Source organism: Astatotilapia calliptera, chromosome 3 (genome assembly GCF_964374335.1).
Source record: "Astatotilapia calliptera chromosome 3, fAstCal68.1, whole genome shotgun sequence".
Classification (NCBI taxonomy): Eukaryota; Metazoa; Chordata; class Actinopteri; order Cichliformes; family Cichlidae; genus Astatotilapia; species Astatotilapia calliptera.
In genome coordinates, this window is record NC_137424.1 from 17,385,843 (window position 1) to 17,403,570 (window position 17,728).

A 17,728-nucleotide genomic window follows, 5' to 3' on the forward strand; every position below is an offset into this window, starting at 1 on the left:
TATTCAACTTGTATTTATCTTTTCAATATCTATTATACTTTTTCTTCAGTTCCAGTTTAAGTTTCATGATGTTTTTTCACCCGTTTCAGAGTTTATAATGGGTGTGTATGGGACGGAATGTTGGGGCTAGAGTGAGGCAGCTCAACTGCTAGAGTGAGAGGAGCAAAAAAATTTATCTTAAAATCTTTTTTAAAACTGCTGCTGTGTCTGCAGCGTTTACTCTACAGGTATGATTTTACCCTCAAAATGTAGCCATCGCTGTCCTCTTTCATCCAATGTGTTTACTATTGTCCTAGGTGTTATGGTTCTTTCATAAATGTCACCAATGCACAGCCTCCTCCCTCCAACTCTTCCATAGACTCTAATGTTAAAACGGCTCAGAAGGTTGGTTTGAAAATCAGAAGAGCATGGTGTTTTTACACTGTCACCACGTCCATATAATAAACTCCACAGGCATGAAAACTGAGAATTAGGTAGACTGGACATTGCTGCCGCTCACGGTGAAAGAATTTCGTCAATACGACCTATACTTTTCATTTGGGAGCGATTTGTTTGGGCCTGACTTTTCTGTTCATTTTAAGCAGCAAAAGTGAGGCGCATGTCTGTGTACGTGTGTATGGAGCCATTGGGTGCAGTCACTATAGCAACCAGGCTCACACCTGCCTGCTTAACGAGCTCTGCCTGCCACTGTACCAAGATTCATCTTAAGCACTTCTCTTTCAACTGCTGCTGTGTCCACAGTGTTACAGCCATCATTTTACCCTCAAATTGTCGCCATTATTGTTCTCTTTCCAACACCGTGTCTTTCAAAGCTCAGAGATGTAAACTTTTTAAACTGTGTGGGTCCAAGTGGAGGGATCACATTTTAGTCATTCAGTGATTCAAAGAATATGACCTTTTAATATTCTTTCAGATGTTTTCTGACTCTAAATGTTCTTTTCTCATTTCTTAGGTTTTTCTAATTTACAATTAAAACATTTTCAGCTTTTTTCCAACTTCTTCTTCTGTGTAACCTTCAGCTTTTAGCAGTTCAGCACTTTTGTTTTCAGGTTAAATTCGGTTTTTTTTTTTTTATCTCATTCAATATTTTTAACTCAAAATTCAGCAATTAATTCATTTCAGTGCATACATTCAGATTCAAGCATTCACACTGCAGTTTCTTCAGAAAATGCACTTTCTAGTTATATTTTATTATTTTTCCGTACGTTTTTTGAAAGCCTACTCCTTCAAAACCGTTCAACTTAGAAAAACCATTCAAACACCGTTAGATTCCTATTCTTTTGGACAACACTGCTTCTATTTTTCATATTTTTAACATTTATATTTTTAATTTTATTCAACTTTATTCAACAAAAATTTATAATGTATTTCAATGGGGAGACCCTTCAAATCCTCATTCAACTTACTCATTTTTAAACTCTTACTACTTCCACATACATTGACATAGAGCCACCATTCAAACTTTAAAACGAAGACAAGACATTCAACTATTCAACTTGTATTTATCTTTTCAATATCTATTATACTTTTTCTTCAGTTCCAGTTTAAGTTTCATGATGTTTTTTCACCCGTTTCAGAGTTTATAATGGGTGTGTATGGGACGGAATGTTGGGGCTAGAGTGAGGCAGCTCAACTGCTAGAGTGAGAGGAGCAAAAAAATTAATCTTAAAATCTTTTTTAAAACTGCTGCTGTGTCCACAGCGTTTGCTCTACAGGTATGATTTTACCCTCAAAACGTAGCCATGGCTGTCCTCTTTCATCCAATGTGTTTACTATTGTCCTAGGTGTTACGGTTCTTTCATAAATGTCACCAATGCACAGCCTCCTCCTTCCAACTCTTCCATAGACTCTAATGTTAAAATGGCTCAGAAGGTTCGTTTGAAAATCAGAAGAGCATGGTGTCTTTCCACTGTCACCACGTCCATATAATAAACTCCACAGGCATGAAAACTGAGAATTCGGTAGACTAGAAGCTGCTGTCGCTCACGGTGAAAGAATTTTGTCAATACGACTTGTACTTTTAATTTGGGAACGATTTGTTTCGGCCTGGCTTTTCTGTTCATTTTAAGCAGCAAAAGTGAGGTGCATGTCTGTGTACGTGTGTATGGAGCCATTGGGTGCGGTCACTATAGCAACCAGGCTCACACCTGCCTGCTTAACGAGCTCTGCCTGCCACTGTACCAAGATTCATCTTAAACACTTCTCTTTCAACTGCTGCTGTGTCCACAGTGTTACAGCTATCATTTTACCCTCAAAACGTCGCCATTATTGTTCTCTTTCCAACACCGTGTCTTTCAAAGCTCAGAGATGTAAACTTTTTAAACTGTGTGGGTCCAAGTGGAGGGATCACATTTTAGTCATTCAGTGATTCAAAGAATATGACCTTTTAATATTCTTTCAGATGTTTTCTGACTCTAAATGTTCTTTTCTCATTTCTTAGGTTTTTCTAATTTACAATTAAAACATTTTCAGCTTTTTTCCAACTTCTTCTTCTGTGTAACCTTCAGCTTTTAGCAGTTCAGCACCTTTGTTTTCAGGTTGAATTCGTTTTTTTTTGTTTGTTTTTTTTTTTTATCTCATTCAATATTTTTTAACTCAAAATTCAGCAATTAATTCATTTCAGTGCATACATTCAGATTCAAGCATTCACACTGCAGTTTCTTCAGAAAATGCACTTTCTAGTTCTTATATTTTATTATCTATTCCGTACGTTTTTTGAAAGCCTACTCCTTCAAAACCATTCAACTTAGAAAAACCATTCAAACACCATTAGATTCCTATTCTTTTGGACATGATTGCTTGTATTTTTCTCATTTTTAACATTTATATTTTTAATTTTACTCAACTTTATTCAACAAAAATTTCCCATGTATTTCAATGGGGAGACCCTTCAAATTCTCATTCAACTTACTCATTTTTAAACTCTTACTACTTCAACATACGTTCACATAGAGCCACCATTCAAACTTTAAAACGAAGACAAGACATTCAACTATTCAACTTGTATTTATCTTTTCAATATCTATTATACTTTTTCTTCAGTTCCAGTTTAAGTTTCATGATGTTTTTTCACCCGTTTCAGAGTTTATAATGGGTGTGTATGGGACGGAATGTTGGGGCTAGAGTGAGGCAGCTCAACTGCTAGAGTGAGAGGAGCAAAAAAAATAATCTTAAAATCTTTTTTAAAACTGCTGCTGTGTCCGCAGCGTTTGCTCTACAGGTATGATTTTACCCTCAAAACGTAGCCATGGCTGTCCTCTTTCATCCAATGTGTTTACTATTGTACTAGGTGTTATGGTTCTTTCATAAATGTCACCAATGCACAGCCTCCTCCCTCCAACTCTTCCATAGACTCTAATGTTAAAATGGCTCAGAAGGTTCGTTTGAAAATCAGAAGAGCATGGTGTCTTTCCACTGTCACCACGTCCATATAATAAACTCCACAGACATGAAAACTGAGAATTTGGTAGACTAGACATTGCTGTCGCTCACAGTGAAAGAATTTTGTCAATACGACTTTTACTTTTCATTTGGGAGCGATTTGTTTCGGCCTGACTTTTCTGTTCATTTTAAGCAGCAAAAGTGAGGTGCATGTCTGTGTCCGTGTGTATGGAGCCATTGGGTGCGGTCACTATAGCAACCAGGCTCACACCTGCCTGCTTAACGAGCTCTCTCTGCCACTCTGCCAAAATTAATCTTAAACACTTCTCTTTCAACTGCTGCTGTGTCCACAGTGTTACAGCCATCATTTTACCCTCAAAACGTCGCCATCGTTGTTCTTTTTCCAACATCTTGTCTTTCAAAGCTCAGAGATGTAAACTTTTTAAACTGTGTGGGTCCAAGTGGAGGGATCACATTTTAGTCATTCAGTGATTCAAAGAATATGACCTTTTAATATTCATTCAGATGTTTTCTGACTCTAAATGTTCTTTTCTCATTTCTTAGGTTTTTCTAATTTACAATTAAAACATTTTCAGCTTTTTTCCAACTTCTTCTTCTGTGTAACCTTCAGCTTTTAGCAGTTCAGCACTTTTGTTTTCAGGTTAAATTCGGGTTTTTTTTTTTTATCTCATTCAAAATTTTTAACTTAAATTCAGTAATTATTTCATTTCAATGCATACATTCAGATTCAAGCATTCACACTGCAGTTTCTTCAGAAAATGCACTTTCTAGTTAGTGTGAATGCTTGAAAAGCATTCACAGTATTGTTATTCTAATCTTTATTATTAGTGTGAATGCTTGAAAAGCATTCACAGTATTGTTCTTCTAATCTTTATTAGTGTGAATGCTTGAAAAGCATTCACAGTATTGTTCTTCTAATCTTTATTATTAGTGTGAATGCTTGAAAAGCATTCACAGTATTGTTCTTCTAATCTTTATTATTATTAGTGTGAATGCTTGAAAAGCATTCACAGTATTGTTATTCGAATCTTTATTATTATTATTATATTTTATTATTCTTCCGTACGTTTTTTGTAATCCTACTCCTTCAAAACCGTTCAACTTAGAAAAACCATTCAAACACCGTTAGATTCCTATTCTTTTGGACAACACTGCTTCTATTTTTCATATTTTTAACATTTATATTTTTAATTTTATTCAACTTTATTCAAGAAAAATTTATAATGTATTTCAATGGGGAGACCCTTCAAATCCTCATTCAACTTACTCATTTTTAAACTCTTACTACTTCCACATACATTGACATAGAGCCACCATTCAAACTTTAAAACGAAGACAAGACATTCAACTATTCAACTTGTATTTATCTTTTCAATATCTATTATACTTTTTCTTCAGTTCCAGTTTAAGTTTCATGATGTTTTTTCACCCGTTTCAGAGTTTATAATGGGTGTGTATGGGACGGAATGTTGGGGCTAGAGTGAGGCAGCTCAACTGCTAGAGTGAGAGGAGCAAAAAAATTAATCTTAAAATCTTTTTTAAAACTGCTGCTGTGTCTGCAGCGTTTGCTCTACAGGTATGATTTTACCCTCAAAACGTAGCCATCGCTGTCCTCTTTCATCCAATGTGTTTACTATTGTCCTAGGTGTTATGGTTCTTTCGTAAATGTCACCAATGCACAGCCTCCTCCCTCCAACTCTTCCATAGACTCTAATGTTAAAATGGCTCAGAAGGTTCGTTTGAAAATCAGAAGAGCATGGTGTCTTTCCACTGTCACCACGTCCATATAATAAACTCCACAGGCATGAAAACTGAGAATTCAGTAGACTAGACATTGCTGTCACTCACGGTGAAAGAATTTTGTCAATACGACCTATACTTTTCATTTGGGAACGATTTGTTTGGGCCTGACTTCTCTGTTCATTTTAAGCAGCAAAAGTGAGGCGCATGTCTGTGTACGTGTGTATGGAGCCATTGGGTGCGGTCACTATAGCAACCAGGCTCACACCTGCCTGCTTAACGAGCTCTGCCTGCCACTGTACCAAGATTCATCTTAAGCACTTCTCTTTCAACTGCTGCTGTGTCCACAGTGTTACAGCCATCATTTTACCCTCAAATTGTCGCCATTATTGTTCTCTTTCCAACACCGTATCTTTCAAAGCTCAGGCATTTAAACTTTTTAAACTGTGTGGATCAAAGTGGAGGGATCACATTTTAGTCATTCAGTGATTCAAAGAATATGACCTTTTAATATTCATTCAGATGTTTTCTGACTCTAAATGTTCTTTTCTCATTTCTTAGGGTTTTCTAATTTACATTTAAAACATTTTCAGTTTTTTTCCAACTCCTTCTTCTGTATAACCTTCAGCTTTTAGCAGTTCAGCACCTTTGTTTTCAGGTTAAATTCGTTTTTTTTTGTTGTTTTTTTTAAATCTCATTCAATATTTTTAACTCAAAATTCAGCAATTAATTCATTTCAGTGCATACATTCAGATTCAAGCATTCACACTGCAGTTTCTTCAGAAAATGCACTTTCTAGTTATTAGTGTGAATGCTTGAAAAGCATTCACAGTATTGTTATTCTAATCTTTATTATTATTATTATATTTTATTTTTCCGTACGTTTTTTGAAAGCCTACTCCTTCAAAACCGTTCAACTTAGAAAAACCATTCAAACACCGTTAGATTCCTATTCTTTTGGACATGATTGCTTGTATTTTTCTCATTTTTAACATTTATATTTTTAATTTTATTCAACTTTATTCAACAAAAATTTCCCATGTATTTCAATGGGGAGACCCTTCAAATTCTCATTCAACTTACTCATTTTTAAACTCTTACTACTTCCACATACATTGACATAGAGCCACCATTCAAACTTTAAAACGAAGACAAGACATTCAATTATTCAACTTGTATTTATCTTTTCAATATCTATTATACTTTTTCTTCAGTTCCAGTTTAAGTTTCATGATGTTTTTTCACCCGTTTCAGAGTTTATAATGGGTGTGTATGGGACGGAATGTTGGGGCTAGAGTGAGGCAGCTCAACTGCTAGAGTGAGAGGAGCAAAAAAATTAATCTTAAAATCTTTTTTAAAACTGCTGCTGTGTCCGCAGCGTTTGCTCTACAGGTATGATTTTACCCTCAAAACGTAGCCATGGCTGTCCTCTTTCATCCAATGTGTTTACTATTGTCCTAGGTGTTATGGTTCTTTCATAAATGTCACCAATGCACAGCCTCCTCCCTCCAACTCTTCCATAGACTGTAATGTTAAAATGGCTCAGAAGGTTCGTTTGAAAATCAGAAGAGCATGGTGTCTTTCCACTGTCACCACGTCCATATAATAAGCTCCACAGGCATGAAAACTGAGAATTAGGTAGACTAGACATTGCTGTCGCTCACGGTGAAAGAATTTTGTCAATACGACTTTTACTTTTCATTTGGGAGCGATTTGTTTCGGCCTGACTTTTCTGTTCATTTTAAGCAGCAAAAGTGAGGCGCATGTCTGTGTACGTGTGTATGGAGCCATTGGGTGCGGTCACTATAGCAACCAGGCTCACACCTGTCTGCTTAACGAGCTCTGCCTGCCACTGTACCAAGATTCATCTTAAACACTTCTCTTTCAACTGCTGCTGTGTCCACAGTGTTACAGCCATCATTTTACCCTCAAATTGTCGCCATTATTGTTCTCTTTCCAACACCGTATCTTTCAAAGCTCAGGCATTTAAACTTTTTAAACTGTGTGGATCAAAGTGGAGGGATCACATTTTAGTCATTCAGTGATTCAAAGAATATGACCTTTTAATATTCATTCAGATGTTTTCTGACTCTAAATGTTCTTTTCTCATTTCTTAGGGTTTTCTAATTTACATTTAAAACATTTTCAGTTTTTTTCCAACTCCTTCTTCTGTGTAACCTTCAGCTTTTAGCAGTTCAGCACCTTTGTTTTCAGGTTAAATTCGTTTTTTTTTTTTGTTTTGTTTTTTATCTCATTCAATATTTTTAACTCAAAATTCAGCAATTTATTCATTTCAGTGCATACATTCAGATTCAAGCATTCACACTGCAGTTTCTTCAGAAAATGCACTTTCTAGTTATATTTTATTTTTCCGTACGTTTTTTGAAAGCCTACTCCTTCAAAACCGTTCAACTTAGAAAAACCATTCAAACATCGTTAGATTCCTATTATTTTGGACAACATTGCTTCTATTTTTCTCATTTTTAACATTTATATTTTTAATTTTATTCAACTTTATTCAACAAAAATTTCCCATGTATTTCAATGGGGAGACCCTTCAAATTCTCATTCAACTTACTCATTTTTAAACTCTTACTACTTCAACATACGTTCACATAGAGCCACCATTCAAACTTTAAAACGAAGACAAGACATTCAACTATTCAACTTGTATTTATCTTTTCAATATCTATTATACTTTTTCTTCAGTGCCAGTTTAAGTTTCATGATGTTTTTTCACCCGTTTCAGAGTTTATAATGGGTGTGTATGGGACGGAATGTTGGGGCTAGAGTGAGGCAGCTCAACTGCTAGAGTGAGAGGAGCAAAAAAATTAATCTTAAAATCTTTTTTAAAACTGCTGCTGTGTCCGCAGCGTTTGCTCTACAGGTATGATTTTACCCTCAAAACGTAGCCATGGCTGTCCTCTTTCATCCAATGTGTTTACTATTGTACTAGGTGTTATGGTTCTTTCATAAATGTCACCAATGCACAGCCTCCTCCCTCCAACTCTTCCATAGACTCTAATGTTAAAATGGCTCAGAAGGTTCGTTTGAAAATCAGAAGAGCATGGTGTCTTTCCACTGTCACCACGTCCATATAATAAACTCCACAGGCATGAAAACTGAGAATTCAGTAGACTAGAAGCTGCTGTCGCTCACGGTGAAAGAATTTTGTCAATACGACTTTTACTTTTCATTTGGGAACGATTTGTTTGGGCCTGACTTTTCTGTTCATTTTAAGCAGCAAAAGTGAGGCGCATGTCTGTGTACGTGTGTATGGAGCCATTGGGTGCAGTCACTATAGCAACCAGGCTCACACCTGCCTGCTTAACGAGCTCTGCCTGCCACTGTACCAAGATTCATCTTAAGCACTTCTCTTTCAACTGCTGCTGTGTCCACAGTGTTACAGCCATCATTTTACCCTCAAATTGTCGCCATTATTGTTCTCTTTCCAACACCGTATCTTTCAAAGCTCAGGCATTTAAACTTTTTAAACTGTGTGGATCAAAGTGGAGGGATCACATTTGAGTCATTCAGTGATTCAAAGAATATGACCTTTTAATATTCATTCAGATGTTTTCTGACTCTAAATGTTCTTTTCTCATTTCTTAGGGTTTTCTAATTTACATTTAAAACATTTTCAGTTTTTTTCCAACTCCTTCTTCTGTGTAACCTTCAGCTTTTAGCAGTTCAGCACCTTTGTTTTCAGGTTAAATTCGTTTTTTTTTTTGTTTTTTTTAATCTCATTCAATATTTTTAACTCAAAATTCAGCAATTAATTCATTTCAGTGCATACATTCAGATTCAAGCATTCACACTGCAGTTTCTTCAGAAAATGCACTTTCTAGTTATATTTTATTATTTTTCCGTACGTTTTTTGAAAGCCTACTCCTTCAAAACCGTTCAACTTAGAAAAACCATTCAAACATCGTTAGATTCCTATTATTTTGGACATGACTGCTTCTAATTTTCTCATTTTTAACATTTATATTTTTAATTTTATTCAACTTTATTCAACAAAAATTTCCCATGTATTTCAATGGGGAGACCCTTCAAATTCTCATTCAACTTACTCATTTTTAAACTCTTACTACTTCCACATACATTGACATAGAGCCACCATTCAAACTTTAAAACGAAGACAAGACATTCAACTATTCAACTTGTATTTATCTTTTCAATATCTATTATACTTTTTCTTCAGTTCCAGTTTAAGTTTCATGATGTTTTTTCACCCGTTTCAGAGTTTATAATGGGTGTGTATGGGACGGAATGTTGGGGCTAGAGTGAGACAGCTCAACTGCTAGAGTGAGAGGAGCAAAAAAATTAATCTTAAAATCTTTTTTAAAACTGCTGCTGTGTCCACAGCGTTTGCTCTACAGGTATGATTTTACCCTCAAAACGTAGCCATGGCTGTCCTCTTTCATCCAATGTGTTTACTATTGTACTAGGTGTTATGGTTCTTTCATAAATGTCACCAATGCACAGCCTCCTCCCTCCAACTCTTCCATAGACTCTAATGTTAAAATGGCTCAGAAGGTTCGTTTGAAAATCAGAAGAGCATGGTGTCTTTACACTGTCACCACGTCCATATAATAAACTCCACAGGCATGAAAACTGAGAATTAGGTAGACTAGACATGGCTGTCGCTCACGGTGAAAGAATTTTGTCAATACGACATGTACTTTTCATTTGGGAAGAATTTGTTTGGGCCTGACTTTTCTGTTCATTTTAAGCAGCAAAAGTGAGGTGCATGTCTGTGTCGTGTGTATGGAGCCATTGGGTGCGGTCACTATAGCAACCAGGCTCACACCTGCCTGCTTAACGAGCTCTCTCTCAGTCTGCCAAGATTCATCTTAAACACTTCTCTTTCAACTGCTGCTGTGTCCACAGTGTTTGCTTTACAGCCATCATTTTACCCTCAAAACGTAGCCATTGTTGTTCTCTTTCCAACACCGTGTCTTTCAAAACATTGAGATGTAAACTTTTTGAACTGTGTAGATCCAAGTAGATAGATAACCTCCTAACTGACCCATAGAAATACATTGTTTTCAGTCAGGAGTTTGTCTCAACAGCAGAAAAGACCCCACCTTTTAAATTACTCCTGTGACCACATTTTTGACAGCGGGAACATAAAGAACATGCTGTTGTGTAGAAAAATTCCTCTGGATCTCCATGGTTTAAAAGCTGGCTTGACAGGAATTACAATTTTGGATTTAGAAGCAGTTTTTCCAACAGATGCCATTAAGCAGATTTGAAAGGGGTCACAGAATAATAGTGTCATTGTCCAGAGTCTGTGACTCCTTGTTTATATTTAAGTTTATTATTATTATGGGATTTTGTGCTCCTTTTTCACATTTCATGTTCCTATGTTCTGTGTTCCCTAGTCTGTGTTAAGTTTGTGTGGGTTTTGTTCTGTCGGTGTGTTTCCTGTTTTACGTTGAAGGTCCGTGTCCAATCTCAGTGTGTTCAGATTACATGTCAGACAATCATGTCTGATTACTCCCAGCTGTGCCCTCCTTCTGTGTCTCATTCCCTCGTTATCCCTCTGTGTATTTAAGCCTTGTGTTTGCGGCTGGTTCATCTGTGTATCGCCCTCCGTTGCCCTGTGTGGCTTCCCTATGTTTTCTACATCTCCCTGCATCTCTGTTTCATGTTTGTTTTTGCTTAGCCTTTTCCAGTTTAGGTTACTCTTAGGTGTTTTTTGTACACCACGTTCCTGTTTGTTTTGCCTTCGTGTTAATAAAGCTCGCTCTCTACTTAAGCAGTCTGCATCTTGGCTCCGTTAATAATTCAGACAAATAGTATGTCAGTAGTTAGTGTAGGCCAACTGAATAGAGCATTCTGATTGCCCTGCTAAATGCAAGCTGATTGTGTATTGGTGGACTTGTCTTCTGCACACAGGTTTTTCAGATCTGGAGTCAGTTGATGACTTTAAAATAATCTTTTCTGACTGGATAATTAAAGCTCACAGCATCTACCTGTCTGTAGTTAATTTCCCCACCTTTTAACTAACGTTTAACTAATCTAATCTCATTTAATGTTTCTGTTTATAGTCTGTATAGTTTATCTCCCCACGAATACACTCAAAGTAGTCTTAAAATAAAACCCACAAAACAGTTCAAGATTTAATACTTTTTATTTGCTCATTTAATGCCAGTTGCCCTGTTTTTCTATATGTCACTCATTCGCTTATACTTGGGAGAAAAGTACCAATTTGTACACTAGTATAGTGTATTTTTTCCCTCTATCTCTCTATGTCTGTCACACACACAGACCAACACACAGACATGTATATGCTCATTAATGCTGTTCAAACTGATGCTCAAATTTCCAAGCACCACCTGAACGCCTCATCTGTTTTTAACCCATCACTGGACCAACTGTCGTCATTCCGCTTTGCTCTCTGCTGTGGTAAGTACAATACAATCAGTACTGCAGTGTTTTATTTTTATGATGGTAAAAATACGTTTGACATTTAAACTCACATATCAAGTCCAACAGAGTTCAAAGAATAAAGAAAGAAAAAAAAAAAAGAATAACCTTCGCTATCATTTATACAGGTTTATGATGTTTTGCTGTTAGCAGCAGTGCTAACGCTAGCTTCAATGCTAATGCTAACGCCAGCTATAGTGCTAACACTAGCCTTAGCAATTGTTAACTGACAAAAAGAATATTCCTGTGAAATCCCTGTGATATTTATTGGCGGTCACTGAGACAAAAGTAACAAATGAGCTTCATTATTGCCATTGTGGCTCAGTTTTAACAGTAAGAATGCTAACGCTAGCTGCAATGCTAACGCTAGCTGCAATGCTAACGCTAGCTGAAATGCTAACGCTAGCTTCAATGCTAATGCTAATGCCAGCTATAGTGCTAACACTAGCCTTAGCAATTGTTAACTGACAAAAAGAATATTCCTGTGATATCCCTGTGATATTTATTGGCAGTCACTGAGTCAAAAGTAACAAATGAGCTTTATTATTGCCATTGTGGCTCAGTTTTAACAGTAAGAATGCTAACGCTAGCTGCAATGCTAACGCTAGCTGCAATGCTAACATTAACTGAAGTGCTAATGCTAGCTGGAATGCTAAGGCTAGTAACAGTCTAACAGTCTTACATAAGTGGCAATACTTCAGGTAATTAGTTTGAATTATAAAATGGCTGCTGTGTCTTTTAGTGTGCTATATTATTCTATAACCTGCTAATTATAAGTTCAGTGTATCATGTCGTGTGGGCTTTGTATTTCTGTTAGTCTGATAACACTGTACAGACAACTAACATATTATTTCTCCTCTTACACTTTCAGGAACTTGACTGACATCTGTGCTTTGCCTGGTAGGTGTGCACATACTGTAAGAGAAGCAGACCAAAATAAAAATAAAAAATCTGAATAATATAAACTGTAAAGTGATGGGTTCAAAGTTTTTGCTAGACCTTTTAAACACAATTTTATAACAAATACACACAAGTGCAGCTTAACAATTGGGCTAAATATTTTTTTTCGTATATTTTTGTAGTCACACTACATGTGATTAGTTAATGATTCACTCAATCATATTTGTATTTAAAAATATTATTGCTGAATTTAATTAAATATTTATTATTTTAAAAAGTGCCCAATTATGCAACTTTTTGCACATGGCAGCCGACAACAGTTTAGCTTGAATATTTGTTTTGTCCTTTTTCAGTAGTCACAATTAGTTCATACAATTACCATGTGATATTATTTTAATAAAATTATTATATTTTTCTTGTTTTTTTGTTCACAGTGTGTAGAAGAAGAAGAACAAGGACCAGATCTCCAGTCTTCTCTCTCACATCCCAACCCCCCAACCCCTCTGTCCTCTGTCTTGCTCCACCTGTTGTCTCTGCCTTCTTTCCATCTGTATTTCACTCTGTGGTTTGTGAGAAATTTTGCCAAACCAACAATCCTTTTGCGGTTTGATTTCAAAGCCGTGTCTCTCCTGCTCTGTCTGTTCTCTCTGCTAAATTTTCTCTCTACCTGTTTTTCACTCTTGGCTTGCTGCTGAAAAACGCCAAGCCAACAAAACAATAAAGAGTGCATATTTTGCCTCAACCTATGAACAAACTGAACAAACAAAGAAAAATCTGCGGTTTGATTTCCAAGCCGTGTCTCTCCTGCTCTGCCTGTTCTCTCTTCTAAATTTTCTCTCTACCTGTTTTTCACTCTTGGCTTGCTGCTGAAAAACGCCAAGCCATTAAAGCAATAAGGAGTGCATATATTGCCTCTACCTGAGAACAAACAAAGAAAACTCTAATTCACGGTTTGATTGTGATTTCCCAGCCGTGTCTCTCCTGCTCTGCCTGTTCTCTCTTCTAAATTTTCTCTCTACCTGTTTTTCACTCTTGGCTTGCTGCTGAAAAATGCCAAGCTAATAAAGAGAGTGCATAATATTCTCTTGACTGAAGAACAAACTGTCAAACGAAAGACAACTGTTTCTGACAAATAAAAACTGAAATATAAAGACAAAGAGAACATCTCCTGGTGTGTGCCACTCTTATTTTATAAACATATTTTCTAAAGCCTAAGAAACACAGGTGTGTGAAAATGCCAAGGAAGCAGAAAAAGTCACAAGCTGCAAAACAACGCTGGAAGAAGTTCCATGAGTTTCACAGTGTACCAATATGTGAACAGGCTGAGTTTGATTTTCCTCAGAGCTCTGCAGAAGACAGTGTGTCTACAAAGACCAATGCTGATGGTGTCAAACAGGCAGGTCAACATGTTCCTGCACATGTACAACAGGTATCTTATGCTGATGCTGTAAAGAGTGGACTGCAGCATGAATTTAATGAACAACATGAGGTGTCATGTGACCCACAGGTGGGTTATGCTGATTTTTTGAAAAGAGGCTGTCACAGTGATGTGGCAGGACCATCTCATGCAGAAAGAATGAACCTTGAAAATCAGCCATCTGTTACACAGGTCTGTGCATCTCACAGCCAGGCTCATCCCAAGTATGGAGACTCCAGAAACAAGCAGTGCACATGTAACTCACTCACATTTCTTGCATTCCTTCATGAGAATGAAAACATGACTACAGCTGACCTTAATCTGGTCTTGGACAAAGGTGATGTGATGTACAAAGAGGCCAAGAAAAGATTTCCTAAAAATATTCATTTGGCAACCGATGAGCTGCCAGACAAAGTTGATGCTCGCTGGTCTATGTATGATGTCGACATGACACAGCCTTCCCGGTATGGGACATTTGAAGAACCTCCAGAGGAAGCAGTAGATACCTTTCTCAGCTTAGAAGCAGGACTGAGCTGCCTGTTGTCAGATGTGCAGTATGCCTTACTGATTATGAGTGGATTGTGTATAGCAGTGTTCAGATCCACATCAAGCAAATATGGTTTCTTTGATCCACACTCCAGAACACCCAGTGGTCTTCCTCTACTACTACAGTCACGTAATCGTGGTACAGCAGTGATGCTGAAATTCACACTCCTCAGTGACATGATTAAGAGGATCCAAGATTCTTATGAAATGATGGAGATATCACCTTCTTGTAACTATGAGCTGAAGCCTGTGCAGTTCTACAGTATGAGCACAGTCAACCTGAGTGATACTATCACAGACACAGTCTGCAGACCAACAGCTGCCACTGCTGTGGCACCTACTCACTCTGATGCAACTGTTGATGAAGCAAACCCCTCTTCTCCAAGGAGAAACACAACCACTGATCTGACTGAGAACATCTTTTGTCAAATGGTGAAACAAAAAGAAGACCAAATGACTCAGTTCACATCATATGAAGATCAGAATGAACCTCCTAATATACCCACTGAACAACTATGCAGTGAATTAAGTTTCCTTCCATCAAGTGATGCTTTTTCATGTCAATCAAATGCTGCCATAACAAATGTTGCTGCCTGTGACCTTTCTGATATAGTTTTACAAAAACTGAAAAAAGTTAATAAACAACAAAGGAACAAAATGAAAAGAAGATTAATGGCATCAGAGAAACCCAGAAATAAGAGAAAAGAAAACCAAAAAAGGAAAGAACAACAAAAGTATGCTTCAAATAAAAATTACAAAGAAAAGAAAAAATCTTGCACAAGCGAGGCATATAAAAACAATCCTGAAGTCAGACAGAAAAGACAACAGTATATGAAAAGACGTTACTGTGAAAATGATGAATTCAGAAAGAAACAAAAACAATATGTTAAAAAACGTTTTTCTGAGAATGCTACAGTTAGAAAGAAACAACAACAATATATTAAAAGACGCTACTGTGAGAACGATGAATTCAGAAAGAAACAACAACAATATATTAAAAGACGCTACTGTGAGAACGATGAATTCAGAAAGAAACAACAACAATATATTAAAAGACGCTACTGTGAGAACGATGAATTCAGAAAGAAACAACAACAATATATTAAAAGACGCTACTGTGAGAACGATGAATTCAGAAAGAAACAACAACAATATATTAAAAGACGCTACTGTGACAATGCTGAATTTAGACAAAAACAAAAAAACTATATCACTAAAAGGTATCAAGAAAACCCTGAATTCAGAGAGAGACAGAGATCTCGAGTGACTCAGCGTTATGCACGTGATGACGCATTCAGAGTAAGACACAGACAACTAATGAAACAACTAATGCGAGACAGGTATCAAAGTAATCTTGCCTTCAGGATTATGCACAATATGAGATGTGCAATGAAAATAAAAAGGAAATACAGATGGGTGAACAGACAAACCCAAGAGAGTGACAACAGTGTGATTAACGAGGCCATATCTGTGTTCAAATCACAAATCAAAGCTGGACCATCATACCCATGTACTGTATGCTTCAAGGCTTCATTTCCAAACCAAGTACGACCCTGCAGAAGGTCAAATTATGTCAAAAACCCACATGTGGTTGCAACATGTTTGACAGGAAAGTTTGTTCATGTTTGTGATGAAAACTGCAGAAATGAGCAGTGCAATGTTCCCGATGAGAGAAAGAGAGAGTGGATTTGTCACACCTGCCACGATCATCTTAAAAATGGATCCATGCCAGCACTTGCTGTTGCCAATAAACTGGATCTTGCTGATACTCCACCTGAACTGTCTGATCTCAACATACTGGAGAGACATCTCATAGCCAAGTGCATACCATTTGCCAAGATCATTCCTCTTCCCAAAGGCAGACAAAGAGCAATTAGAGGAAATGTGGTCTGTGTCCCATCAGAGGTACAGGAAACTGTTGAAACACTACCTCGATTGAGAATTAATTGTCAGGTGATCAGAGTGAAACTGAAGAGACGCTTGTCTTACAAAGGTCATCAGCTGTTTCAGACTGTAAGCTGGTCTAAACTTGTGCAAGCACTGCATAAACTCAAGCAGATTCATCCACAGTATAAGGATGTGAGCATCAGAGATGATGCTGAGCTGTGTGATCCAACTCTTCCTGATGAAGATGATGATGATGATGATGATGAAAACATGAATGAGGACGATTATGATGAGGCTGATTTAATGGAAATTGACAGCTGTGAGAAAAATGCACTGAGTGAAGCACAAAATATAAATGAACAGGACATTGACATGTTACCCTGTGATGGTGAACAATCGCATGAACAGATGAGAGATGATTCAGAGCAAGCGGATGGACTGACTAATGGTGGTTTTGCACTCGAGTCCTGTTTGCAGCCCCCTGATGTGGCTGAGGAGATATTATGTTTCAGTGAAGGAATCTACTCTGTTGCTCCTGCAGAGAGAAACAATCCAATAAGTTTTTTCAAAACACCTAAACTGGAGGCCATGGCCTTCCCTGTGCAGTTTCCTACAGGTCAAAACACACTTGATGAAAGAAGGCTGATCAAAGTATCCCCCAGTGGGTATTTCAAATCAAGACTTTTCTGCATTGATGATCGTTTTGCCAAAGACACAAACTATTTGTTCTTTGCACAGTTTGTGACTGAAATACACTTGGCTACTTCCAGCATGACAATACAGTTAAGAAAGGCAAAGCCTCTGACCAGAGATGGGAGAAAAATAACCTCAGGCATGTTACAAGATAAACATGAGGTGGAGAAACTGGTGCGAAATAAAGACGCAGTGAGATTCATGCAGCCTCTGAGAGGAACCCCAGCCTATTGGGAGAAAACAACAAGAGATCTTTTTGCCATGATCAGACAGTTGGGTACTCCCACGTTCTTTTGCACATTTTCAGCTGCTGAAATGCGCTGGCCTGAAGTGATTGAGGCAATAACAAGGCAGCAAGGTGAACAAGTCAATTTTGAAGGACTTGACTGGTCAGCGAAGTGTGACATCCTGAGAAGCAATCCTGTCACAACAATGCGCATGTTTGACAAGAGAGTTGAAGCATTATTCAGAGATTTACTCTTATCTCCCGCAGAGCCACTTGGCAAAGTCATTGACTACTTTTACAGAGTTGAGTTTCAGCACAGAGGAAGCCCACACATACACTGCCTCCTGTGGGTAGAAGGTGCTCCTGTGTTTGAGGAGGATGATGAGCAAACTGTTGTGGATTTTATAAACAAATACATCACAGCTCAGCTGCCTGATCCACATAAACAACCTGAACTGTACAAGAAAGTAACAGAAGTGCAA

The 17,728-nt window shown here is 37.3% G+C and overlaps 1 protein-coding gene and 1 long non-coding RNA gene across 2 annotated transcripts in view; one reads left to right on the top strand and one right to left on the bottom strand.

The window, feature by feature from the left end:
• Positions 1–17,728, bottom strand: part of LOC145426160 (ribonuclease inhibitor-like) — a 195,015-nt gene that overhangs the window by 48,137 nt on the left and 129,150 nt on the right. The gene's annotated exons all lie outside the window — the stretch shown is intronic.
• LOC145425283 (uncharacterized) lies at positions 12,397–13,628 on the top strand. The gene is made up of 2 exons (XR_013905942.1): positions 12,397–12,477; positions 12,912–13,628. It is a non-coding gene; the product is annotated as an uncharacterized LOC145425283 (long non-coding RNA).